Raw genomic sequence first — 27362 nt, forward strand, 5'->3', positions numbered from 1 at the left:
CTGCAACTCCCAAGAGAGGGTTATCCCATCTCCTGAGAAGCTTTGGAGCCAGAGCTCAGCTCCTGCGTTGCTTCTTCTCTTCTGGACACTTGTCTTCTTAAGAGAGCCATATCAGGCAGTAATCTCTTAAAAGAGACTTATTGAAGGAAGGAATCCAGGAAGTCTCTGCTCCTAGGTGAAGACAGCAGAGAACTGGACACACTCAGCCTTTATATAGGATTTTTAGGAGGTGGAGCTTTTTAGAGCAGAGAATTCCAGAATGAGGATTAGTGGCATTTCAAATCCTGAGCTTCTGGGAAGAATAGAGATTGGTGGGGTTTTTCAGGCTTTTCAACTAAACTTAGCATAAGTGTGGGAGTAGTCCAACAAAGGGGCTGGAGGTGGGCATTGTAACAGTTAGAGGCTGGAACTGCTAGTTAAATAGTTAGAAAGGTATGGGGGAGATGCTTGTTAACTCATTTCTAAGGGCTTTACAGAGACTTGGACTCTAAGGTAAACAACACACTTTTCCTTAACAAAATTATGAATTTACACTAAGGGTTCAGATTTCTAGGTAAGTGTCTGCCAGGCAGAGTCAAATCACATAAAGCTCCCTGCTTTGGAGGCATGGCTAGTTTATACATTGTTGGCACAAAGATGGCACTGCTGGAGCTCACAGACTAGCTCCAGTTAAACAGGCCTGCCCACCCCTGAGTTCCATGTCAGCAGCAGCCATAACTCAGGCCTCAGTTGCTGCTGCCTTCTCCATGGCTTCCGCTTCTGTGTTACCCCAGGCATCTGAGATCAAGTCACAGGATTCTGTAGATTTATCCTCAGAAGCTCTGGGGTCCTGTGGTGTTGCTGTCCTGAGGTGTTGAGAGGCCTGCAGCACAGCCTGAATATCAAAGCACCCCTTTCTTGGACCACAAGGTGAGGTAACCAGGAGAGCTGAAGAACTAAAAAGGGAAACCCAGGAAACGATGCAGAGGGAGCCCTAGGGAAGAATTTGAAACAGCCAGGCCTGGCTTAGGGAGCTCCTCACCAGGATGCTTTCCTGCAAGGTATACAGTTTACAAAGTATGCAAAGTAAACTAAGGCAGTTTGTCAGGAAAGGCTTTCCCTGCACTGCCTAGCCATCAGTGGGAACAGAGGTGAGCTCCTCTGAGGGCTCCTGTGCTTCCAATCACAGACTGACTTCTCCTGAGTCCTAAAACTTAAGCCCACCATCAGAACCAACACCTGTTGAGGGAATGCAAATCTCTGCTGGCTCCTCCCAACCCTGGGTTGAAAAGCAAAAGCTGGAGCAGGGTACTCACTGGTGTGCAGCCATGGACAGGCTAACTTCCTCATTCCTGCTGCTGCTTGTGCCTGCATGTGAGTGCCAAGGCTCTCTAAGGATTGACCTTCCATATCTTCACCCTATTCCAAACTTACCCTCTGATTTTTCTTTTTCTCCATAGATGTCTTGTCCCAGGTTACCCTGAAAGAATCTGGCCCTGGGCTCTTGCAGCCTTCTCAGACCCTCAGTCTGACCTGCACTTTCTCTGGGTTTTCACAGAGCACTTCTGGTATAGGTGTGGGCTGGATTCGTCAGCCCTCAGGGAAGGGTCTGTATGGCTGGCTAACATTTGTTGGGATGATGGTAAGTACTACAACCCATCCCTGAAGAGCCGGCTCACAATCTCCAAGGACAGCTCCAAAAACCAGGTATTCCTCAAGATCACCAGTGTGGACACTGCAGACACTGCCACCTACTACTGTGCTCGGAGAGCACATTGACACAGCCTCAGGTAGCAGCTGTACAGTATTTCAGGCTGGTTCTCAGCTCTGTGCCTTCCTTCTACAGTGCAGGATGTTTGGAGTAGGCACACATTTCCTGCTAGCCTGTGGGGTTTCCTCTTCATTCTGAGCTTCAGAGCCATGACTTCCTGTTATACAATTGAGGCTCCTTTAAGTTGGCACAATAGAGGCCATCTATGTTTATATTTATAAAGATGAAGCATGTCTGTTACATAAACCAGGTGGTTCAGTGCTATGATTCTACTCAGTCTTTTGTCTCAAATCCCCACAGCAGAAGATCCAAATTGTTTTCATGACCCTGTACAGCAAACAACTCGATTGGGAGAGATGGACATTACTGGAGAAGCACCAGTGGACAATGTTACTCCTGGAAATCTCTAAAGTATCTCAGGTTATTTGAGAAGGCCAGTGGTTGTTCTCCATAAATACTGGTAACACCCTATTGCTCCAGATAACACTTATACATCTCACTGAATATAGAGATGTTGAGTTAGTGGGTAAATAGTGTTTTTACATATACTGGTTAGCGTTCATAATACTGGGCAGTACTCTGCATACTTTCAGAGGAGAACATTAATAACTAACATAGCTGCCAACCCTGTCACCTATAATGATGACTTGTGAGATTGGCTGGTGCATTTGTGCCACTAACATGGGGGTAATCAATCATTCTCTTACTGATTGAGAGTTCACTCCATGAGGTGGAACCCATGCCTAACTGCTATGATGGCTCAGAACCTGAGTCTGGATAGGCCATGGCCCTTGAGGGGAAACCCAGATACTATTGTTCTGCTGAAGAAACATAGCAATAAAGTGATTCGTAATGTCATAACTACTTATAAATCATGTCTCGTCTATCCATTGTTAGACCATCTTTTGTAGTAGGTAGAAGCTAACATAGGGAAACACAAGTGGACAGACAATGTGTAGAGAGTGAGAGATACTGGAACATTCAGTCCTAAATCGGTTGTCTTCATCAAACCTTCTCCTCAAGACTCAGGGACCAATGCAGAAGAGGAGTTGGAAAGTTTGTAAGAGCCAGAGGTGATGGATGACTTCAAGGAAGCATTATCCACAAAACACAGCAGGACTGATGCACATGTGTGTGAACTCACAGTCACTGTGGAAGCAAACACAAAACTTGCACAGGTCCAAGCCAAATGGGACCTCAGTGCTTAGAGTAAGAAATGGATACCTGCTCTTACCCCTAATGAAGAAGCTAACTTCAATTGGTACCCACGTGCAGAGGAAAACTTAGTTTTCTCCCATGGAGTCTCACTGGCTATATGATACACATTTTAGGGTAGAAACCATGCCCTGAAGCAACAGAAAACTGTATATGGAAAATTTGAAGAGTTTTTCATTCATGTTAATTTCTTTAGGAATCTCTCTCTCTTTCTCTCTCTCTCTCTCTCTCTCTCTCTGTTAGTATTTTTGATCTCCAATTTTGTTTTTTTGTGAGACTCTGTGTGTGTGTGTGTGTGTGTGTGTGTGTGTGTGTGTGTGTGTGTGTGTGAGTGTGTGTGTGTGTGTGTGAGAGGGAGACAGAGACAGAGAGAGACAGAGAGAGACAGAGAAATATAATGATACAGGAAGAGACAGAGAGAAAGAGGGAAGGAGAAAATGGCTCTTAGTTAAAGACTGAGAGAAATAAAAGGACTGGAGGTGGGTTAGCAGCGGCTGAGAGGGATAGTACAGAAGGTGCACAGGATATCAGAATATATTGCTTAAAAACAAATTTTTCACTATGGAAAAATTAAGTAAAACACATGGAAACCTGTGCCTCCCACCCCACCCATAGCTCCAACCTTGTGTTTTTAATTTCATTCAATAAATCTGGACACTGTAGAAAAAGGAAATACATTTATTTATGATTCTGAGATGTCAGTTTACAAACTGGCTTGAAATTACTTAACAATTTTGGTTTGTTGCCTATTGCAGCGTTAATTCAGTCTCTTATCCCCATTTGTCTCCCTGCTCTGACAATAATCAGGTAGGAATTTATGCCATATTCTACAAGTTTCACTGCTCAGACTTTTTTCTCAGAACATGTGCAGAGTCATCATAGGAAAGTGCTCCCATCCAGAAGTCCTCAGGCACAGACACAGTCACACAAGTCTCTGCTACTAACAACACAGAAGACAGATCAGTTTCCATCAGCTTATTGCTCACTGTCCTACATGACATCATCATGACAGTCTTTAAGGCCATTTCTGTGCTGTGATCCTGGTGTCTTTCTCATTCCCCTTTAAGATTCCAACTCTTCCTATGGTTGGTCCATTTTTATTTCCTGAAAGTACAGTGCTTACTAATTAGCCTTTCTTGGAAATATAGGCTTGTTTCACATCAAGTTCAAAGCTGTTCAACTTCTAAGAGTCACCCAGGTCCTGATCTGCTTTAACATTTTAGTCATTTATATCAACAATCTCACTCTCCTCTACAATTAATGTCTGCTTATTTTATTGACTCTACAATACAATTAAGGGAGGTAATTACAGTGATTTGTGTGAATTTCCACTAGTTGACAAGAACAAGGATGTTTGTCATTCTCAGATGACAGAGCATCATAATGACAATAGCATAAAGGGATTTGAAATTCCCTTCCATGAAGACTTTCATCTCAGAGGAGGCAGTGCAGCTGCAATGACCATAGGCTGACCATAGGCATTTCCTCAAAGTCCCATCTTTCACACAGCAAATTTTAACTAAATGGCATATGGAGTGTGTGTGTGTGTGTGTGTGTGTGTGTGTGTGTGTGTGCGCGCGCGTGCGTATGTGTGTGCATATGTGTATGTGACTGTTGTTTGTGTTGTTGTGCCCCAATCACAAGATCACCAAAAGACCACCAGGACTCAATACCGATGAAGTACACATAGAGTGCATTATTAGGTGCTTGAGCTAGGACTACAACCCTTCCTGACACAGCAGGGTAGGACAGTGGCCCCAAGATTCAAGGGTAATGGATTTGTAAAGAAAAACACTGTACGTGGGGGCTGTGGGTCACAGGGATATTGACCTTCACGAAGCTAAATCAAAGGGGGGATATTTTTTTAATCTCAGAGGAACATTGTTGTTGGTTATGACTAATGGCCTGGTGTGAGTTTCTGGAAACTGTTAGCAGGTGTTGTTTATGTAGTAGTTTTAGGTTAATTTCCCTTCACATTATATATATATATATATATATATATATATATATATATATATATATATATATATATATTCCTTTTGCCTCCTGATCCTCTTCACTTTACTACTCTCCACACTGTCCCACACTCCCTCCCTCTTCCCCATATCTTTCCTACTTGCCAAAAAAGAGTGCCATAACTCACCACAGCCTACCATGTTGCATCAGGACTGAGAACATTCTCTTATGCTGAGGCTAGGCAAGGAAGCCCTGCCAAAGGATGCCTGATTGGAATCAGCATCAGAATCTATGTTGGAAGCAGCCTCTGCTCCCCTTACTAGGGGACCCACATGAAGACTAAACTGCCCATCTCTTACATATGTGTAGGGATCCTAGATCCAATAGACGCATGATGCCTGTTTGGTGCTACAGTCTCCATGAGCCTCCCTTGAGCGCAGGTTACTTGACTTTGTTGATCTTCTTGTGGAGTTCTTATTCCCTCCAGGTCTTTCTATCCTCCCCACTCCTTCCCAATGGATCCCTGTAGTCTGCTGATGCCTCGGAACCACTTACAGTTGAGTTTTGTGCAGTGTAATAAATATGGTCCTATTTGCATTATCTACACTAAGACATCCATTTAGACTAGTACCATTTCTTGAAGATAATTTTGCCCCCATTGCATGTTTTTTATTGCTTCTTTGTAAAAACTCAAGAATCCCTAGGTGTATGCATTTATTGCTGGGCCTTTAATTTAATTCCATTGATTAAGCAGTTTGTTTCTATGCCAGTATACGCAGTTTTTATTACGATTTTTCTGTAGTAAAACTGGAAATAGGGATAGAGATACCTCCAGAAGCTCTTTTACTATATAGGATTGTTTTAGAAAATGTGGGCTTTTTTTGTCTGTACATACAATGTTGAGTATTGTTTTTTTAAAGATCTGTATAGAATATTGTTCCTATCTTGATGGGACTTGCATTAAATCTGTAGATTGTTTTTGGTAAAATGGCCTTTTTTATGTTAATCCTACCAATCGAGGAGCATGAGAGAAATTTCCATCTTCTGATTTCTTCTTCAGTTCCTTTCTTTAGAGAATAGAAATTCTTGTTATACAGGTCTTTCAATTTCCTAGGGAGAGCCACACCAAGGTACTTTGTATTGTTTGTTTCTATTTTGAGGGGTGTTGTTACTCTAATTTTTTCAGTGTTTTGGAATTAGTATATAGGAGGTCTACTGACTTTTTTTTTAGTTCATTTTAATCCAGCCATTTGACTGAAGGTATGTATCAAGTGTAGGAGTTCTCTGGTAGAATTTTTTGGCTTATGTATATTATCATTTGTAAATAGAGATCCTTTGATTTCTTCTTTTCCACGTTGTTTCCCCTTGATTTATTTAGCTGTCTTATTACTGGAGATCGGATTTCAAGTACTACATTGTAGATATGATGACAGTGGAAGCCTTGATTTGTCCCTGGTTTTAGTGGAATTGCTTAAATTTCATTCCGTTCAATTTGATAATGGCTATAAATTTGCTGTATATTGCCATTATTGTACTTCGGTATGTGTCTCGTATCCCTGAGCTATCTGCAATGTTTAACATGAAGGTGTGTTGGATTCTGTCAGGTGACTTTCCTACACATGTTCATATGCAGGGGCACCCACATTTTGTCATATACATTGATGGTGGCTACACTAACACATTGGAGCTGGTAGTGAGTTATTCAGCTCCATAGCTGTCATTCTCCATGCCTTAACACATTAGTCATGACCTTCCGTGAATAACAGGATGCTGATCTTGGGGAAGCTACATCTGGAGAGACAAGAGTTGTCTGAAGACACAGTCAGCATTGTTAAACCTTATAGATACATGGCAAAGGGAAAACAGCACAACTGCTAAGTCTTTACTCATAGCCACACAGCCCACCTGTGGTTCTAATGCTGAATTAGCAAACAGAGTGAATCATGGCACACATTTTCCTTCATTCTAGTTACTTCTCAGATGTGCAAATATTTTCTTTATATTGGAAGTGATCTGTAGGTGGCACATTTGTTCCTCTTTGTGGTGATTTGAATTTTCTGCCCCAAGTACAGCTTCAGGGGTGGGAAAACTGCCTTGTAGACAGCTTATAGCTCCTGTCTATCTCTAGTGTTTTGTCTGTTCACTCACTACTTCATCAGTGGTCACTTCCATAGTTATATATAACAGACCTTAGCTAAAGTACTGTGGTTTAGGGAGACAATGTTCGCAGCAGAGCTTACCTTCCATTGTTGAAATATCTTCTCAAAATCAATAGGTACATTGCAAAGAAGAGAAATAAGTGAGCTGTCCCTGTGTGAGAGATTATAAAAGTGAGTTTTCAGGACCAGCAGGGGGCACTGTGTATCTACCAATTTTTAATAATTAGAGGAGCAGCTGAGGCAGATAAATTGTTCAGTGAATATACCCAGCAGCCTCTGTGAATTTAATTGGCAACATCATTATTTTCAGAGACTGTGGCGTTGTTGACACATACCACTTCCATGCTACATCCCAAAATAGGTTATTTGTTAGAAAGCATCCATATTGAGATGAACAATGGCCAAACCAGATGCTTATGTTCATGACATACTTACAAATACTTATTAATGATATTGTAGCTTTAGAATCCTAAGCAATTTGGGGGAAGTTTTCCAGAGTTTGCATCTGGTAGAAGAGGTGTTCATAGTCCTGTTGATCACTGGGTTATGATGGACAGCAGCCTCCAAAGCTCTGCGTGTCTGATAGAAACAGGGTTGTCAATGTACCTTGTCAGCATCGCAAATGTGCTTGAACCTGAATGTTGTCCTTGAACACATGAAATGTGGTTCATATTAAGGAACATGGATATGGTGACTGGTTTCTCAGTGGGATGGAAGAGCTCTATGTGTCTGAGTGGGGTAGGATGGTCAATGCTCCTTCTCTTCATCAGAAATATGGTTGACACTGAGGAGCTTCAGGTGTCTCTTGAAAACTTGATGTGAGGTTCACATCAGTAACATGGATGTGGTGAATGGATTGTCAGTGGGATGGAAGATTTCTGTGTGCACTCGTGCCATGATGGAGCTTGAATTCATTTCCTCAGATGCTAGAACCTCACCATGCATTTACTAAGATAAAAACTCTACCAGTTCTATCTAAAAAATTCATGTCTTCATCTAAGAAACATTATTCCTCTTGATTTCATAAATTAGTTGTGGTTGTAAATATAGCAATGTCCACACAATCAACAGTACCACATTAGTACCCATTTTTCCACAGTCTCTGAGCACACAGCTTCACACCTTGGCACGAAGTTGGATCATCTCTACCGGTAGCAACAGCTACAGAAAAGTGCATTCCAAGGAGCAGGGCTAAAGGGGAGCCAGAGACTGAAGCGATCATGGCGTCGTCTCTATTTGTGTTCGCTTGTAGGTTCAACTGAGGGAGTCTCAGTTTGGGCTGAGGATGGCTGGAGCTTCATGGAAAGTTACCTTCAAAGATTTTGACTCAGATAGCTTCCCCATTTTTTACATGGGAATGTGGGCGAGGCAGAAGCATGGCAGTGTATACTGAGTGATACATACATTCATGACTGGTCAAAGTGCTGAGAATGATTTACAGAGTACTCAGCAACAAGTGAGTCAATGATGTCACTCTCCCACACAAATGTTAACTGCAGGTATGTGAAAGTAGTGAGGGGTATGGAATGTGTGTAAACAGAGGATTTGGTCGTGAACGTCAACATCAGCTGCCTGACCCAGGTATCTGTACCTCCTCCTTCTCCAGCTGACCTAGGGTCTTATCTAAGAAGGACCATGCTCATGAATATTCAAATTACTTGAGTCTATGTTGGTTAAATACAGAGATGTCCACACTCCAAAAAGAACATCTGGTCTGTGTCCTTTCCACAGTCAGTGAACATACTATCCCTAAGGATGGAATGGAGCTTGATCATACTCTTCCTCCTGTCAGTAACTACAGGTAATTGGCTCACCAGCTCCGTTTCTGAAGAGGTGACAGGGACTAAGGTGACACTGACATCCACTGCACTCTGTCTTTTGCTCCACAGGTGTCCACTCCCAGGTCCAGCTGCAGCAGTCTGGGGCTGAGCTGAGGAGACCTGGGTCCTCAGTGAAGTTGTCCTGCAAGACTTCTGGCTACACCTTCACCAGCTACTATATGAGCTGGGTGAAGCAGAAGCCTGGACAAGGGCTGGAGTGGATTGGAAGGATTGATCCTGAATATGGTGGTACTGACTACACTCAGAAGTTCCAGGGCAGGGCCACACTGACTGCAGACACATCCTCCAGCACAGCCTACATGGAGCTCAGCAGCCTGACATCTGAGGACTCTGCGGTCTATTACTGTGCAAGACACAGTGTTGCAACCACATCCTGAGTGTGTCAGAAATTCTGGAGGAGCAGGAAGCTACTCTGGGTATAAGATGACAGAGAAGATTAGCCTGGAGATTTGCTCAGAAATAATCATTTTGAGCATTAATTTTTCTGTCTCCTCACTGTACTGTAGTGCCTTTGGCAAGATTATAAAATGACATCTATGAGTAAAGTGATGTTGGTTTAGGTCGCCCATACAGTACAACAGATCTTTCAACATCTTCACCACTGACAACCTCCATTGACATGTTTCTTCTTTAGTAAAACAAAACAGGGAAAACCATGATGATGCATTGATAGAGACCAGCTCCAGCACCCAGGGTAAACCAAGGCGGGTCACAATGGTGGCCCATCTTTCAGCTAGGCACTTGGCAGAGGCCAAGTGAGCCTTATCTTACTCAGGTCCCTTTGCCAGGATGCTAGAGATCAACTCTAACACACAAGATAAACTGAGACTAGTCGCAGCAGCAGTTGATCAGTTTACAGGAGAATCTTCCAGTTCTGGCTTCTGAATTGAATGTAATTCTACCTTGCACTAGAAAGGCATCTGTTAAGTGGCTGTAGCACCTTGATTTAATCACTTCTCTGATACCTGCTTGTTATTTTCAAGTACCCAGATGCTTCCGATTGCATGAAGAAGAGATCTCCAAAAAGAGTCCTGGTTGTGTAAATAGCCAAAGAATGAATCCCTGAAGCAGAGATTTACTGCTGCAAAATGTTTTTCAAAACTCAGGTTGTTCATTCCCTCCTGTCCAGAAAAAGCAAATAGTCCACTCCCCTCTAATACCAAGCCATTGAGAATTATAAATCATAGTGTTTACTAAAAATGTATTTTAAATATGTCATATTCAAGATTCAAAGAAACATCATATTTTTCATTTTCATGCATGCTTTTAGGCAAAACAGTGCCCCTTTGTGTTATAAGAATTATCTTGGAATAGCATGATAAGTTTTGAGGAATTGAGAGAACCAAACCTACTTCTTATGCCTAGCCCCCATGTTCCTGAAAATTTGCTCCTCCTAGTAATCTATGTTCACTTAAATCAAGAGAAAAACAACAAGCTCACAGAAGTTGTAGCTGCCAACCAATCAGAATGAAGGTCTATGGGTTATGATACATAGTTTAGATAAAAATTTCCCCTTGCTGTTTAGCCTAGAGGCACCCTCCTATCATCTTAAAGGTCAACATTCCTATGTACCATTTAACCAGTCATGTAATGCCAAAGCTTGGAAATCCCTAATTGTGGTTTTCCCTTTTAAAAGCTTTGGACCAGACCAGCTGGGGCTGCCATCTTCCCATTTGATAGAGGACTGAAGGCTGAGCTCTGAGCTTGTTAAATAAAGTGACCCTGTGCAGTTTACATCAGATTCGATTCCTTGTGGTTCTCGGAGGTCTTGTGATCCAAGTATTACCATCTGCTAAGAGAAACAAAAAGAAATGGAATCTAGAAGCAGCATGTCACTGTGTCTTTCATTTTCAACACAGTAAATAATCTTTTAAAAAATCTCTTAACCTCTTCCTAGATTCAGCTTTCCTTTAAACCCTACCATTTCAGATGTTTGAGGCTTCAGATGTCTTTGTCTACTGTGTCCAGATAGATACATTTTTCTGCCTCATCCACAGGATTCTGACCCTCCCTCACTGTGGGAAGTTATTTGGTCCACAAGTGTTTGCTCTTCTGGCCTGCATGAGTCAGGCTACCATGAGCCCCTTCTCTAAAATGTTTTCCTGTCTTGGCTAGGAAAGTCTGGCATTGAAAAATTTGCTTGTGTTAAAGAGCCATTTTCACCCTCTACCTAAAGAAACTGCCTCTCTGGGCATGTGTCAATTTTTATTTTTCTTCAGCCAGCTGGAGACCGTGCTGCTGTGCATGGGTCTGTCTAATCATGGTGCTGTGAGCTTCTGTTCTAGAAACTGCAGTTCCTCTGCTTTTGAACAGAACTACACACCTCTTCTGTAGTCTTATTTTCTACATAAGTTCTTGCTAGATTAATGTAAATTCTTCCCTTTGATAGACTGCAGTTTTTCACCCTATATTTATAAAAGAGAGTTTGTTTCTTATTTCTTAACCTGGCTATCACAACATTAATTGAGATACTTTTATAACACAGAGTGTCACAGCACAGTCTGAGTATGTTAATTCTGTTCTTAACTCTCTATGCTAGTCTGTCTCACTCCCAACAAACATCCCAGCCATACTTGCATTGTGTAGATTTCTTCAGCCTCAGCTCCTTCCTCAGGATCTTTCTTGGACCTCTCTCTGTGGATTAATTCCCTAACCTTCCCTGGATGGCAGGAAGTCCAGCCCTATTCTCCCCCTTGCTCATCAATTGGCTGCCAGCTGCTTTATTGACATAATAGGAGGATAATTGGGAAGAAGAGTTTCCACAACACTTAGACAGGAAAGCAGGATGTAAACTGCACAACAACCTTATGTCTACAACAAGCCAGTTGTAGAACACTGACCACAGTCACATAGGACCATCTCCCACAGACTATGGACACATGCTTGTCACGGTCATCCTTGGTGCTTTGCTGTGGATGGTTTAGTAAATCCAGGTGCTGATTCATGACTTTGTTCCAGGGGAATGGGCTGCAGCATTTGTCTGTAACTTCCTTCAGAGGTAAATATCAGTGGATAGTGCAGAGACCTCCAGAAACATGTATGCTGGGTTTTCCTTCACCTTAGGTATCTGAGCATTGAGGACATCATACTTCTGAGGTGTATCAGTCTGTGAGAGAATCAGAGTGAGGAGACATGAGCCAGTTTTCACATATAATGCTCCCTGTAGAGGCGCTCAAGTATACTGAAGTGGTTCAGAAACACCAAATATTGTCTGGCTCCAAAAAGAACCGCTGGTGTTTGTGATCAATGGAAACAGGGCCTTATCAGATGAAAGGGACAAAACAATGCACAAGGTAAAGGGTGGATAAGAAATGCTTGAAATCAGAAGTGTGCATTTATTGGAGGAAAACCCCATTTCTTCCTGAAGCTAAGCTTTGTGAGCACTGAAATTACCCTCATATGTTACTGGTCAAGGAAGACAGGGAAACTTCAGTGTAAGTTATGACAAACCTACCTCATGATCATCAGGGGGCACAATGGAGTCAATAATCCCCAGATTAAGATGATGTAGATGTGGAAAGGACTCTGTATCCTCTCTGGTTTCCTTCCTCAATATGTAGTAGCTGACCTGCCCCTGCAGTGAAGTTTCCATGCTCAAACACAGTGAAGAGTCTTTGTTGCATACTTCACAGGTTTACATCTTCTTATTTATTTTACTCAGTTTTTATTTTGTTCAATTAAAAAATCCATACAATGTATTCTGAGCTCTGAATCCCTCCACAAAGTCTTCCCAGGTCCTTCCTATGCACACAGTCACCCAACCACACTCCCTTTCATTCTTTCTGTAGAAGCAAACATATAGCCAAGAAACGATTAAAAGAGGATTAAAACAAGCAAAAATAGCAACACACACACACACACACACACACACACACACACACACACACACACAAACCACAAACACCAGATAAAACCACAACTCTATGCAAAAGTCAAGTAAGACAAAAAAAAATGAACAGTACTTTGAGCCATGATATACACAATCATGCCCCTGAGGTCAGTTTGTGTTGGCCATTTCTGTCTGGGCATGAATCAACCCATAAGTGTGGCATACAAAATTATATTCTACTAAGCAAACAAATTTTCCTTTGTAAGGGAATGTCAGTTTCAGAAACTTCTTGGTTGGGCTTGAAAGCCTGTGTCGATGCCCGCTCTCAACATGAGGACTATTTCTTGGTTAACTTGGTTCAGGCTCCATTCCTGAAGCTGCAATCTCTGTGAGTTCATATGTGCATCCGTCCTCCTGTATCTGCAAGACTCTCTTTCATTGGAGTCATCTACCCTTTCTGGCTTTTATAATCTGTCCATTATTTAAAATCTTTCTTAGATATAATGCCTAACCATGAAGTCATTGTTAGAACCAAGGGAAATTGCAATATCTAATGCAGTTTTCATCACCTGTGGGGTCTCTCTGTCCATAACAAAGATGGAGTTATCCTGGGACTGCACTAAGATGGTCCATTAATAACTTGTGTCTCTGGGAGCAGCACTGCCCTCCCATGTAGGTGCCTCTGTGCAAAGACTCCTAAGTTAAAATAAGGTGTAAAGCTCACCATGTGCTTTATACTCAGCTTTATCCAAGAATATATCTCCCATACACACAGCATGAACAAAAGCACTGAGAAAATACTAAAAAGTAATTTACAAATTTAATCTGCATATCACTAGTTTTGCATACACTTTCAATAGGTTTAATAATTTTGATAAAAATGTACTGTAATCGCAGCTTAATAAAACCACTCCACAATCGGAAAATAAAATTATCCCATTAAGATAAATAAAATCACAAATTTAAAACTAGCAACTGTGAATTGTTCATTATTTCCAGAAATTTTGTTATAAAAATAAAACTGTAATGCCTTCCCTTTATTCCATAACCTAATTTTCTTTACTGCAATTATACTCACCTTTATTTCTCATGCCACTTTGATTATCTTAGGAATGCTCATAAAGGCAAAACAAGCTTGTAAGTGTGCTATGATATGAACATAACAGTGGCCCATGTCATGGTTGAGAATGTATATGCAGAGACGTTGTTGTAGTAAGAATTTTGGTTTCATAATAACCTAGTTATGTTAGGTGAATATGTTGCTGTTTTAATCCCAGGTGTGGGATATGGGACTGCTTTAGGTTGTCCACAGCCACTAACTATGATTGTCTTCTGCTCTAGGAGTGGTGTGATTTTTGCCAGCTGCAAATACTGTACTTTGGGAATTCTGGGGACTTGGGAGAGTGTGTAAGAGGGAGGCACTTATAGGGCCTGTGGTGGCTGCTGCTCTATCTGCTGCTGCTCTCACTGCTTTTGGTCCATGCTTCTGCCTTTGTTGTTGCTGGGTTTCTGGGTTGCTGTTTGGAGATATTCTGACAACAGTTATTGGACTTGCCTCAAGAAACTCAACACGCCTAATTAGCAGGAAGTATTCTTAAGAGACCTACACCTCCTTTCTCCTCTAGCCTTATCTCTATCATCAATGTGATGGGAGTTTGATGGGATTTGGGTGGAATAATGTTTGGAGAGGTGGTAGACAGAAGAACCAATAAAGTAGTTCATAACATATACCTACCATATTTAGGACCACAAGACACATCTGACCATAAGACCCACCCAGTTTTTAGAGCTGTAAAATAAGAAAATATTATTTTGAACCAAATTAGTTCTAGTCTTTCCCATCTGTACATACGAAGTTGAGAATTGTTCTTTTAAGTTATGCAGATATTGTTGCTATATTGATGGGAATTGCATTGAATATGTAGGTTGCTTTTGGTAAGATTTCCTACCAATCCATAAGTGTGGGAGAACTTTCCATTTTCTGATCACTTCTTCAGTTTATTTCTTCAGAGAATTGAAGTTCTTGTCATACAGGTGGGCAGAGCCACACTAAGGTACTTTATATATATTGTTTCTTTTGTGGAGGGTGTTGTTTCTCTATTTTTTCCAGCCTTGTGGGATTAATATATAGGAGGTCTACTGATTTCTTGAGTTAATTTTGAATCCAGCCACTTGACTGAAGGTATGTATCAGGTGTAGATCTCTGGTAGAATTTTTGGCATCACTTAATTATACTATCATTTGTTAACAGAGATCCTTTGATTTCTTCTTTTCCAATTTGCTTCCCTTTGATTTATGTAGCTTTCTTGTTGCTGTAGATAAGATTTCAAGTACTACATTGGAAAACTGTGGTAAGAGTGAGGAGCCTTGACTTGTCACTGATTTCAGTGGAGTTGTTTTAAGTTTCTCTCCATTTAATATGATGTTGGCTATTACCTTGCTGTATATTGTCATTATTGTACTTTGGTATGTGTGTTGTGTCCCTGAGCTATCTAAGAATTTTAACATGAAGGTGTGTTGGATTCTGTCAGGTGATTTTTCTGCATGTATTCACTTACAGGGACACACACACACATTTTGTCATATACATTGGTGGTGGCTACCCTAACACACTGTAGCTAGTTGTGATGATTCAGTTTCACAGCTGTCATTCTCCAAGCCTTACCAAATATATCCAAGACTCTGAAACACATTAGTCATGACCCTCTGTGAATAAGAGAATGCTAAGCTAAGGAAAGCTAGATCCAGAGAGACCAGAGTTTCCTGAGGACACAGTCAAAATTTTTGATCCTTAAGGATAGATGGCCAAGGGAAAACACCAACCTTCTATGTCTTTACACATGGCCATACAGCCCACCTGGGACACGAATGCTGAACTAACAAACAGAGTTAATCACAGTACACCTTTTCTTAATTCTAGTTACATCACAGATGTGTAAATATTTTCTGTAGATTGGAACTGATCTATAAATGTGACATTTGCTCCTGTTCATGGTGTTCTAAATTTTATCCCTCAAGTACAGTATCAGGGGTGACGAAAGTACTGCGTAGACCATTTATACCTCCTGTCTATCTCTAGTGTTTTTTTTTCTGTAACTCACTACTTCATCAGTGGTCACTTCTTTAGCTAGATGTAACAGCCCCTAGAGAAAGGACTGCAGTTCATGGGGACAGTGTATGAGGCAAAGCTAACTTACCATTGTTGAGATCTTTTCTCAAAATCAATAGGTACATTGCAAACAAGAAGACAAAAGTAAGCTATCTCTGTGTGAGAATTTTCAGGCCCAGTAGGGGGCACTTCATGTCCACCAATTCTCTAATAAGTAAAGGGGCAGCTGAAGCAGATAAGGAAGTTGTTCACCGAGTATATTCCAGCAGCCTCTGTGGATTTCATTGCCAACATGTTCAGAGACCATGACATTGTTGACATATACCATTGCCATGCTACATCCCTGGAGAGGTTACTTGTACAATAATAGCCATGTTGAGGTCAACAACATCCAAATCAAATTCCTGTGTTGACTGGATACAATACTAGTTCATGGCACACTTATAAATAATTATTAAGAATATTGGAGCCCCAGATCCCTAAGCAATATGGGGAAAAGGGTCCCAGAATTTGCAGCTGGTAGAAGAGGTGTTCACAGTCCTGTTGATCATTGGACTCTGATGGACAGCAGCCTCCAAAGCTCTGAGTAAGTGTCTGATAGAAACAGGGTTGTCAACGCACCTTCTCAGCATCACAAATGTGGTTGACCCTAAGGAGATTCATGTCATTCTTGAGCACTTGAAGTGTGGTTCACATTAAGGAACATGGATATGGTGACTGGTTTCTCTATGGGATGCAAAAGCTCTATGTTTCTGAATGGGGTAGGACGGTCAATGCACCTTCTCATCATCTGAAATATGGTTGACACCGAGGAGCTTCAAGTGTCTCTTGAAAACTTGCTGTGTGGTTCACAAAAAGGAACATGGGTGTGGTGATTGGATTTTCAGTGGGATGGAAGACCTCTGTGTGCACGGGTGCCAGGAAGGAGAGTGAATGATTTCCTCAGATACCAGAACCACACCATGCATCTGACTAACAGAAAAACTCTACCAGTTCTATCTACAGAAATTCATGTCTTCATCTAAGGAACATCTTTCTTCTTGATTGCATAATTTACTTTGTGGTTGAAAATACAGTGATGTCCACAGAACCAGAGTACCACATTAGTACCCACTTTTCCACAGTCTTTTAGCATATAGGTTTTCACTGTGGCCTGAAGTTGGATCATCCTTTACCTGGTGGCAGCAGCGAAAAGTAAGTTCATTCCTAGGAGAAGGGCTAAGGGAGAAACAAAAACTGAAGGGGTCATGGCATCCTCTCTATAGGGGTTACTCCTAGGTTCAGGTGCTGTAGTATGGGTTTGGACCGAGGAGTCCTGGAGCTTCATGAAAGGTTACCTGCAAGGATTTTGACTCAGATAATATCCTCATTTCCTCTATGTGGATGCTGGGTGAGTCAAATGCCTGGACATAGGATTGAATTGATTTGATCAATATCCCAAGCACTGGCAGAAAAACTCTATGGAGGAATTTCAGGACAGACCCACAATGGATGCACTCACAATCTCCAACACAGTCTACATTGTCATTATCTATTTCTCCTTTGTTGGAAAACTAGGATGAGTCCATTCTCTAGCTGCTGTGAATAAAACATGAGTAACATGCTGTGAGTAAATATGGAAGTTCTTGTGTCTGTATAATAAGTTGTAGAGTCATTTGACTCTGTGCTTTGGAGGGATGTAGATGGGATACAACATAATTTTATTTATTTTTTTGTGGTGAATTCTCCTAACTGATTTCAAAGTCAGTACACTTGTCTACACTCTCATCAAGGGAGAAAAGGATCAGCCTTTCATGACATCCATGTCATCATTTGTATTCTCGCTTATCATCATATGACTGAGGTCAAATTAGGACACTAAAATTCCTTTCACCTGCCTTTCAACTGTTAGCTAAGGACTTGGCTCATAGGACACAGAAAAACTTACCTTATCTGTGAATTCTCCCTGTTGCCCAAGTTTCGTAGTGCAGGAAGGCACTTGTGTATCTTGAAGGAAGAGCAAAGACATCAATAAACTCATGGAGTACCAGACCTTGCAGTCCTCAACATCAGCCTTCAGGTTAGATGTATCCATTAATGACTGGATGTTATATAGCAACCAACTTCTTTCTAATTGCATTTGTGGCCTGAATAATAGGAAAGAGTTTGTCCCAGGTAAGCATGGTTAAAATTCCATGGCTAGAGATGACATAGGACCTCGTAGACCAGGGTTGTACTGCTCATGGTCATGTTGTCAAGCTGCCTCATAAGTATTTATGTTTCTACCAATTAGATTAGTGCTGCTCTCAGCCCTCAGTGTACAGTGGGTAATGACTGACATTCAATGCAGACATTCATGACTGGTCCCAGTGCTGAGAATGATTGGCAGCATGCTCATCCACAGATAAGTCAGAGATGTCACTCTCTCACCAAAGATTAATTGCGTATATCTGAAAGTAGGGAGGCAGTATTGGATGCATTTCCAGAGAGGATTATGACTTGAACCTCTACATCGAGCTGCCTTACATAGCTGGACTAGGGCCTTATCTAAGAAGTACCACCCTCATGAATATGCAAATTACTTGAGTCTATGGTGGTAAATACAAGCATGTCTGCACCCCCAAGTAACATCTGACCAGTGTCCTCTCCACAGTCAGTGAACACGCTTTTCTTAAAGATGGAATGGAGCTGGATCAGCCTCTTCCTCCTGTCAGTAACTACAGGTAAGTGGATCAACAGCTCCAAATCTGAAGAGGAGACAGACACTGAAGTGACAATGACATCCAATCTGTCTTCTCTCCACAGGTGTCTACTGCCAAGTTCAGCTGCAGCAGTCTGGATCTGAGCTTGTGAGACCTGGGTCCTTAGTTAAGTTGTCCTGCAAGACTTCTGGCTATACCTTCACCAGCTACTATATGAGCTGGGTGAAACAGAAGCCAGGACAGGGGATGGAGTGGATTGGACAGATTGATCCTTCAGATGATTATACTTGGTACAATCAGAAGTTCCAGGGCAAGGCAACACTAACTGCAGACAAATCCTCCAGCACAGCCTACCTGGAGCTCAGCAACATGACACCTGAGGACTCTGCAGTCTATTACTGTGCGAGACACAGTGCTGCAACCACATCCTGAGTGTGTCAGAAACCCTGGAGGAAGAGGAAGCTGCTCTGGTCCTGAGATGAAAGGGAAAATAAGCCAGAACACGTTCTCAGATATAATCATTTTGAGCATTAATTTTTCTGTCTCCTCACTGTACTATAGTGCCTTTGTCAACTTTGTAAAATGACATCTATGAGTAAATTGATGCCCATACAGTACACCAGACCTTTCAACATCTTCACAACTGACAACCTCCATTGTCATGTTTCTTCTTCAGTAAAACAATGAATCAGGAAAAACCATGATGATGCATTGATAGAGATTAGCTCCAGCACATAGGGTAAACCAAGGCGGCCACAGCAGTGGCCCAGCTTTCTGCTAGGGTCTTTGCAGCAGCCCAGGTGAAGTTCTAGGGGTGACAAAATTTATCTTCCTCAATTCCATCTTTCAAGGATGCTAGAGACCAGCTCCAGTACACAGGGTAAATTGGAACAGGTCACAACATTTGTGAATGGCCAGCTTGTGGCTAGAATTTCTCTATGTGTGTTAACTCTTCAACTTTCAAGCTGGTAGCCTTGCTATTTAGACCTGGGCAGACAAAGCAAGCAGATTTATTTGAACAACATACACACATTCACAAATACAATCAATAGCAAAAACAAAGGAGCTCCCAGAGACACCATTCAAACACATATACATGAACATACATACATATATATATATATATATATATTATATATACATATACATATATATACATATAGCAGTATATACAGACAATCAGACATCTAAACGGACAGACAGACATATTTTTGGATGAAGCAGATGACTTCAACAACTGTTTAAGTGTGTATTGGGTTTTTATATGATCTAATGTAAAATATTTTTATGTACGTAAAAAGTATCTCATTCAAAAATTGATAAAATTGTTGCATAAAAATGAAGTTACTGTAGGACTATTAATCCTAGTATCTAACTATGTACTTTGTTTACTACAAGGATAAAGCAATAGATTTGTTATTTGCTCATTATGAATTCAAAGCTGAAGTTTTCTTTTTCTAATATCACATGGGTATTATGTGTTTAAAGAAAGAATTTTTTTGTCAAGTGTTTTCTAAGACAGAGGTGTCTCTCTTGCCTTGTACAGATAACCATTATTCTTTGTTTTTATATTCATATTCTCTTTCTTATCATGGTAAACACCTGGGCAATGTCCTTCGACTAAACCTACAATGAATGCACCCACTTGATTATAAATTTATTTCAATCTTGTTTTCTTGTGGTAATTAACATGGAAGTTCTTAGAGCTCTTAACAATTTTTGCTATATTGCATGAAGATTTAAAGTTATTTGAATCAATTAGAAAGCATTGCGGGAATTATAAAATTATCTGTAGGAAATCTGACCAACAGAGAGACTAGCACCTATGGAGGAATATTATTATTCTATAAGCAGTGAGGATCTTTTCCTATACCATGCCAGATATAAAGCACATGCATGGAAATTCAATATAACAACAGTAAGCGGTCGTGCTTAAACCTTATACACACTCATTCATCAGTCATGCAAGAAGGAGTCAGTTGCATCCAGGAAGCTCACTTGGTTGCTTTTGCCAATCCAGCATGTGATTGCTTCCAGGAATGCATGACAAAAATCGCTGTATTATGAGAGAAAAGACATTTGCTAGAATAGGTGGGAATAAAAATATGAATATGGTCTGGAAAATCCAAATCACCAACCTATGGTCAAACAAAAACTCATTTAATTGACCGAATTCTGATATTACTGGAAGGTGTGTTATTAACTCTGGCTGTGTGCACCAGCAATAGTTCCAGTCTCTTAGATGGTAAGCTATGCTTATTTTAGAAAGCATTGCCACATAACTATAATTCCTGTAAGTTGGTTAAAAGTATTATTACATCTTTTCATAGAACTCATCTGGAACATCAGTGTATGTACAAGGTTTTGGCCTATATTTTCTTCCCTCCCACTCTCAGTAACAAGCTCTATATTCTCAAGCATTTACAGACCACTAATGCAGCATCGACTTTCACAGTCCATTGCAAACTTTGTGTTTCCCTTTTTCTATAAAATACTTGGTTTTGGGTAGTGGGTGAATAACAGCACACATGGAGACCTGTAGTACTTGGAAATCTCAAAGAAAAGAATTCAATATGAAGACTTTTTTTCACTTTTTAAATTAATTTATTCTTGTTACATCACAATGGTTATCCCATCCCTTGTATTTTTCCATTCTTCCCTCCCTCCCATTTTCCCATTATTCCCCTCCCCTATGACTGTTCCTGAGGGGGATTACCTCGCCCTGTATATGCTCATAGGGTATTAAGTCTCTTCTTGGTAACCTGCTGTCCTTCCTCTGAGTGCCACCAGGTCTCCCCCTCCAGGGGACACGGTCAAATATGAGGCACCAGAGTTCATGTGAAAGTCATACCCCTCTCTCCACTCAACTGTGGAGAATGTTCTGACCATTGGCTAGATCTGGGTATGGGTTTAAAGTTTACCACCTGTATTGTCCTTGGATGGTGCCTTAGTTTGAGCAGGACACCTGAGCCCAAATCTGCCTATAATAATGTTCTACTTGTAGGTTTCTAAGACCCTGTGGATCCTTCTACTTTGCTATTCTCCTATGCTTCTCTCATTTAGAGTCCCAATCCAACCTCCTTAGTCATCAGGGAAGTGCAAATCAAAACAACTCTGAGATTCCATCTTACACCCATCAGAATGGCTAAGATCAAAAATTCAAGGGACACCACATGCTGGTGAGGATGTGGAGAGAGAGGAACACTCCTCCTTCATTGCTGGTGGGAATGGAAACTAGTACAGCCACTTTGGAAATCTATCTGGTGCTATCTCAGAAAAATGGGAATAGGGCTTCTTCAAGACCCAGCTATTCCACTCCTTGGAATATACCCAGAAGAGGCTCCAGCACACAACAAGAAAATTTGCTCAACCATGTTCATAGCAGCCTTATTCATAATAGCCAGAACATAGAAACAGCCTAAGTGTCCCTCAGTAGAAGAATGGATAAAGAAACTGTGGTACATATACACTATGGAATACTACTCAGCTATTAAAAACAAGGAATTCCCGAAATTTGTGGATAAATGGATTGAGCTAGAAATGATCATAGTGAGTGAATTAACCCAGAAGCAGAAAGACTCAATGGTATATACTCACTTATATCTGCATATTAGCCCAAGGGGCATGTCCCATGAAAGCGTTCAATATGAAGACTTTTTAGCTAAGAATACTAAAGTTTCATGTTTCTACCACAGTTATTCACTCTCTGTGAAAAGCTGAATGTCACATGCTTCATATCGATGCAATTCTATGGAAATGTGTAGGCATAAATCTCCTAGGCCAATTCTTTGCTCTAGATATTTCAAATCTATGTTGAGTTTTAAATGTTGTTGGAAATGCCAATGATCTTATAAAGAACACCACTGTCTCCTACTCCTGGAAATCAAGGATTAACCAGAATGCAGGGGAATCTTCCTGTCCTGGCTTCTGAATTGAATGCTACACAACTGTTACATATGTTCAGGGGCCTAAGTTCATAACATGCATGCCTTCTGGATGGCAATTGAGTGTCAGTTAAAAATGGGGTACAGTGCTAAACAGGGAATTCTCAACTGAGGGATGTCTAGTGGCTGAGAAGTGCATAAAGAGATTGTCAACACACTTAGTCACCAGGGAAACATAAATCAAGACGACTGTGAGATTCCACCTCAACTTTAAGTGCCACATTTGTACCTATTCCTGGTGTTTTGAGTTTTCTGTCCCAAGTACAGCTTCAGGAGTGGGTAAGGTAACTTGTAGAGCAGTTGTAGATCCTCTCTATCTCTAGGTTTTTTTTTTCTGATAACTCATGACTTCATCAGTGGTCACCTGATTTGCTTGATCTAACAGACCCTAGTGAAAGGACTGTGGTTCTTGAAGACAATGCATGAGGCACAGCTCACCATCCATTGCTGTAATATCTTCTCAAAATCAAAAGGTCCATTGCAAAGAGGAAAAATAAGTGAACTATCCCTGTGTGAGAAATTACACAAGTGAGTTATCAGGCCCAGCAGGGGGCACTGTAGATCCACCAGTTCTCTAGTAAGTAAAGTAGCAGCTGAAGCAGATAAGGAAGTTGTTCACTGAGTGTATTCCAGCAACCTCTGTGAATTTCATTGACAACATCATTATGTTCAGAGACCGTATGTTGTTGACACATAGCATTTCCATACTACATTTCTGAGAGGTTATTTGTTAAATAACATCCATATTGAGATCAACAAAGTCCAAATCAGATTCATATGCTGACTGCATAGAATACTAGTTTATGACATACTCATAAATAATTATTAAGGATATTGGAGCTTCAGGAACCTAAGCAATATGGGGAATAGTGTTCCAGAGTGTAAAGCTGTTAGAAGAGGTGTTGACAGTCCTGTTGATCATTGAATTGTAATGGAGAGCAGCCCCTAAAGCTCTAAGTGTCTGATAGAAACAGGAATGTCAATGCACCTTCTCAGCATCACAAATGTGATTGACTCTGAGTGTTGTCCTTGAACACTTAAAGTGTGGTTCACATGAAGGAACATGGATATGGTGACTGGTTTCTCAGTGGAATGGAAGAGCTCTATATGTCTGGATGGGGTAGGATGGTCAATGCACCTTCTCTTCATCAGAAATATGGTTAATACTGAGGAGATTCAGGTGTCTCTTGAAAATTTGATGTGTGCTTCACATCATTAACATGGATGTGGTGAATGGATTGTCAGTGCAATGGAAGTGCTCTGTGTGCACAGGTGCCAGGATAGAGCTTGAATGCATTTCCTCAGATACCAGAACCACACCGTGCATCTGACTAACAGACAAACTCTATCAGTTCTACTGGAAAAAAAAAAGAATTCATGTGTTCACCTAGGAAACATCCTTCCTCTTGATTTCATCAGTTAGTTTGTGGTTGTAAATATAGTGATGTCCACACAGCCAATAGTACCACATTAGTACCCGCTTTTCCACAGTCTCTGTGCATAGGTACTCACCTTAGTGTGAATTTGCATCATTTCTACCTGGTCATAGAAGTTACAGAAAGGTGCATTCTAAGGAGCAGGGATAAGGGGGAGCCAGAGACTGAAGAGATCATGGCATCCTCTCTATGGGTGTTCACTTCTAGGTTCAGCTGAGGGAGTCTCGATTTGGACTGAGAATTCCTGGAGCTTCGTTAAAAGCTAGCTTCAAGGACTTTTACTCAGAAAATTTCTCCATTTTGTACATGGGACTCTGGTTGAGGCAGAAGCCTGGCCATGGGGTTGAACTCATTAGATGAATATCCCAAGCCCTGGCAGAACAAACTCTGTAGAGAAATCTCAGGACAGATACACACTGGATGACAACACAATGTTCAATACAGATTAAACTGTCACTATATATTTGGCCTTTGCTGGAAATAAAGGATGGTTCCATTCTCAAGCTCCTATGAACAGATCATGAATAATATGCTATAAGTAAATATGGAAGTTCATGTGTCTCTATAATGTGTAGAGTCATGTGGGTATATGCTTTGAAGGATGTATCTGGAACACAGTATAGTTTTATTTATTATTTTTTGGTGAATTCTCCAAACTGATTTCCAATACAACTACACTCCCATTAAGGGAGAGAGAGGATTATCCTTTCATGACATCATTTTTGCCATTTGTATTCTTGCTTATCATCATCTAGTTGAGATGAAATTAGAACATAAAAATTCCTTTCATCAGCCATTCAATTGTTAGCTAAGGTCTTTGATTGTAGGACACAGAAAAACCTACCTGATATATAATTCTTTCTGTTCATTAGTTTTCCTTGTGCAGGAAGGTGCTCTGTGGATTGAAGGAAGAGCAAAGACATCAGTGATCTTATGGAGTACCAGGCCTTGCAGTCTACAAAATCTACTTTCAGGTAGGATGTAGTCATTTGTGTGTGAATGTTATGTAGCAACCAACTTCTTTCTAATTAGTTTTGAGGCCTTAACCATTGGAAAGAGTTTTGGCAAGGTAAACTTAGTCAACAGTCCATCACTAGGATGAGCCCTAGTAGACCATATTTGTACTACTAATGGTCATGTTGTCAAGCTGCCTTATAAACGTTTTGTTTATACCAAGTATATTAGTGTTGCTCTCAGCTCTCAGTGTTCAGTGTGTGATGACTGATACAGACATTCATGATAGTCACAGTGCTGAGAATAATTGACAGTGTACTCAGCCACACATGGGTCAATGATGTCATCCTCTCAATCAAATGTTAATTGCAGATGCGTGAAAGAAGTGAAGGTTATGTTATGCACTTACACAGAGGATTTGGACTTAACCTCAGCCTCTTGCTGCCTGACACAGGTGTCTGCACCTCCTCCTTCTCCAGCTGACCTACATCCTTATCTAAGAAGTACTGTGATCATGAATATGCATATTACTTGAGTCAACAGTGGTTAAATACAGGAATGACCACACTCTGAAAAGAACATCTGAGCAGTGTTCTCTCCACAGCCAGTGAACACACTATCGCTAAGGATGGAATGGAGCTGGATCATCCTCTTCCTACTGTCTGTAACTACAGGTAAGGGGCTCACAAGCTCCAATTCTGAGGAGGAGACAGGGACTGAGGTGACAATGACATCCATTCTGCCTTTCTCTCCACAGGTGTCTACTCTCAGATCCAGCTGCAGCAGTCTGGGGCTGAGCTGAGGAGAACCGGGACCTCAGTGAAGTTGTCCTGCAAGGCTTCTGGCTACAGCTTCACCAGCTAATATATGCACTGGGTGAAGCAGAAGCCTGGACAGGGGCTGGGGTGGATTGGATGGATTGGTGGTAGAAGTGGTGGTACTGGCTACAATCAGAAGTTCCAGGGCAAGGCCACACTGACTGTGGACAAATCCTCCAGCACAGCCTACATGGAGCTCAGCAGCCTGACATCTGAGGACTCTTCATTCCATTACTGTGCGAGACACACAGTGCTGCAACCACATCCTGAGTCTGTCAGAAACTCTAGAGGAGCAGGAAGATGCCCTGGGACTGAGATGACGGAGGAGAGTAGCCTGAGGATTTGCTCAGAAATAATAATTTTGAGCCTTCATTTTTTCTGCTTCCTCCTCACAGTCTTATATTGCTTTTGTGAACTTTGTAAAAGGACATCTACGAATAAAATGATGTTGATTTAGGATGTCCATACAGCACCCGAGACTTTTCAATATCTTCACCAGTGGCAACTAATATTGATGTTTCTTCCTTTATGAAACAATAAAAATAGGAAAACCATGATGATGGGCTTATAGAGACAAACTGTAGCACTCGGCAAACCAAGGTGGGTCACAGTAGTGGCCTAACCTTCTGCTAATGGATCTGCAGAATACCAGGTGAGGTCCTAGCTGTGATGAAACTTATCGTCCTCAGGTCCCTCTAGCCAGGTTACCTGAGACCAGCTCCAGCACACAGGGTAAACTGAAGCCAGTTGCAGCATATGTAAGAGGCCAGCTGGTGGCTAGTGTTTCTCTATGTACTTTAACTCTTAATCTTTCAGGTTGGTAGTCTTGCTATTTATACTTTAACTTTTAACCTCCAGGCTGGTGGCCTTCCTATTTACTCCTTGGTAGACAAATAAAGCAGATCATTACGAAACGCACACATACATTCAGATATATAATCAATAGCAAAAACAAGGGAGCTCCCAAAGACACCATTTATCCACATATACATGGACATACTGATATAAACACACACGCACACACACACACACACACACACACACACACACACACACACACACACACACTACATACTGAGAATCAGACATATAGACAGACAGACACATTTTTTTGCATGAAGAAGATGGCTTCAATTTCTGTTTAATTCTCTCTTGAGTTTTTATATGATCTGAACAAAGTTTCTCTATGTATGGAAAAAATTACCTCATTTAAAATAGGTACAATTGTTACACAAAAAGGGAGTTACAATAGGACTACTGATTCTAATATCTAACTTGATACTCTGTTTATAACAAGGTGAAAGCAGTATGCTCATTGTGAGTTCAAAGTAGTTTTATCTTTTTCTAATTTCACATTTGTGTTATGTGAAAGATTTTTTAAAATATTATTTCATTAATTTATTCATTTTACATCTCAATTGTTAGCCCATCCCTTGTATCCTCCTATTCCTCCCTCCCTCCCTCTCACTACCCCCATACTCCCCTCCACTATGTCTGTGACTGAAGGGTACCTCCTCCCCCTATATATGCTCTTAGGGTATCAAGTCTCATCTTGGTAGCCTGCTATCCTTCCTCTGAGTGCCAGCAGGCCTCCCCATCCAGGGGACATGGTCAGAAATGGGGCACCAGAGTTCATGTCAAAGTCAGATCTTACTATCCACTCAATGGTG

The 27362-nt window shown here is 41.1% G+C and overlaps 1 gene segment (V, D, J or C); it reads left to right on the top strand.

The window, feature by feature from the left end:
* The first annotated feature begins 8794 nt into the window (after positions 1-8794).
* On the top strand, positions 8795-9298 carry LOC311603377 (Ig heavy chain V region 186-1-like). The segment is given in 2 exons: positions 8795-8881; positions 8970-9298.
* Positions 9299-27362: the final 18064 nt, after the last annotated feature.

Source organism: Acomys minous (assembly GCF_964271855.1).
Source record: "Acomys minous genome assembly, chromosome: 8".
Taxonomy (NCBI): domain Eukaryota; kingdom Metazoa; phylum Chordata; class Mammalia; order Rodentia; family Muridae; genus Acomys; species Acomys minous.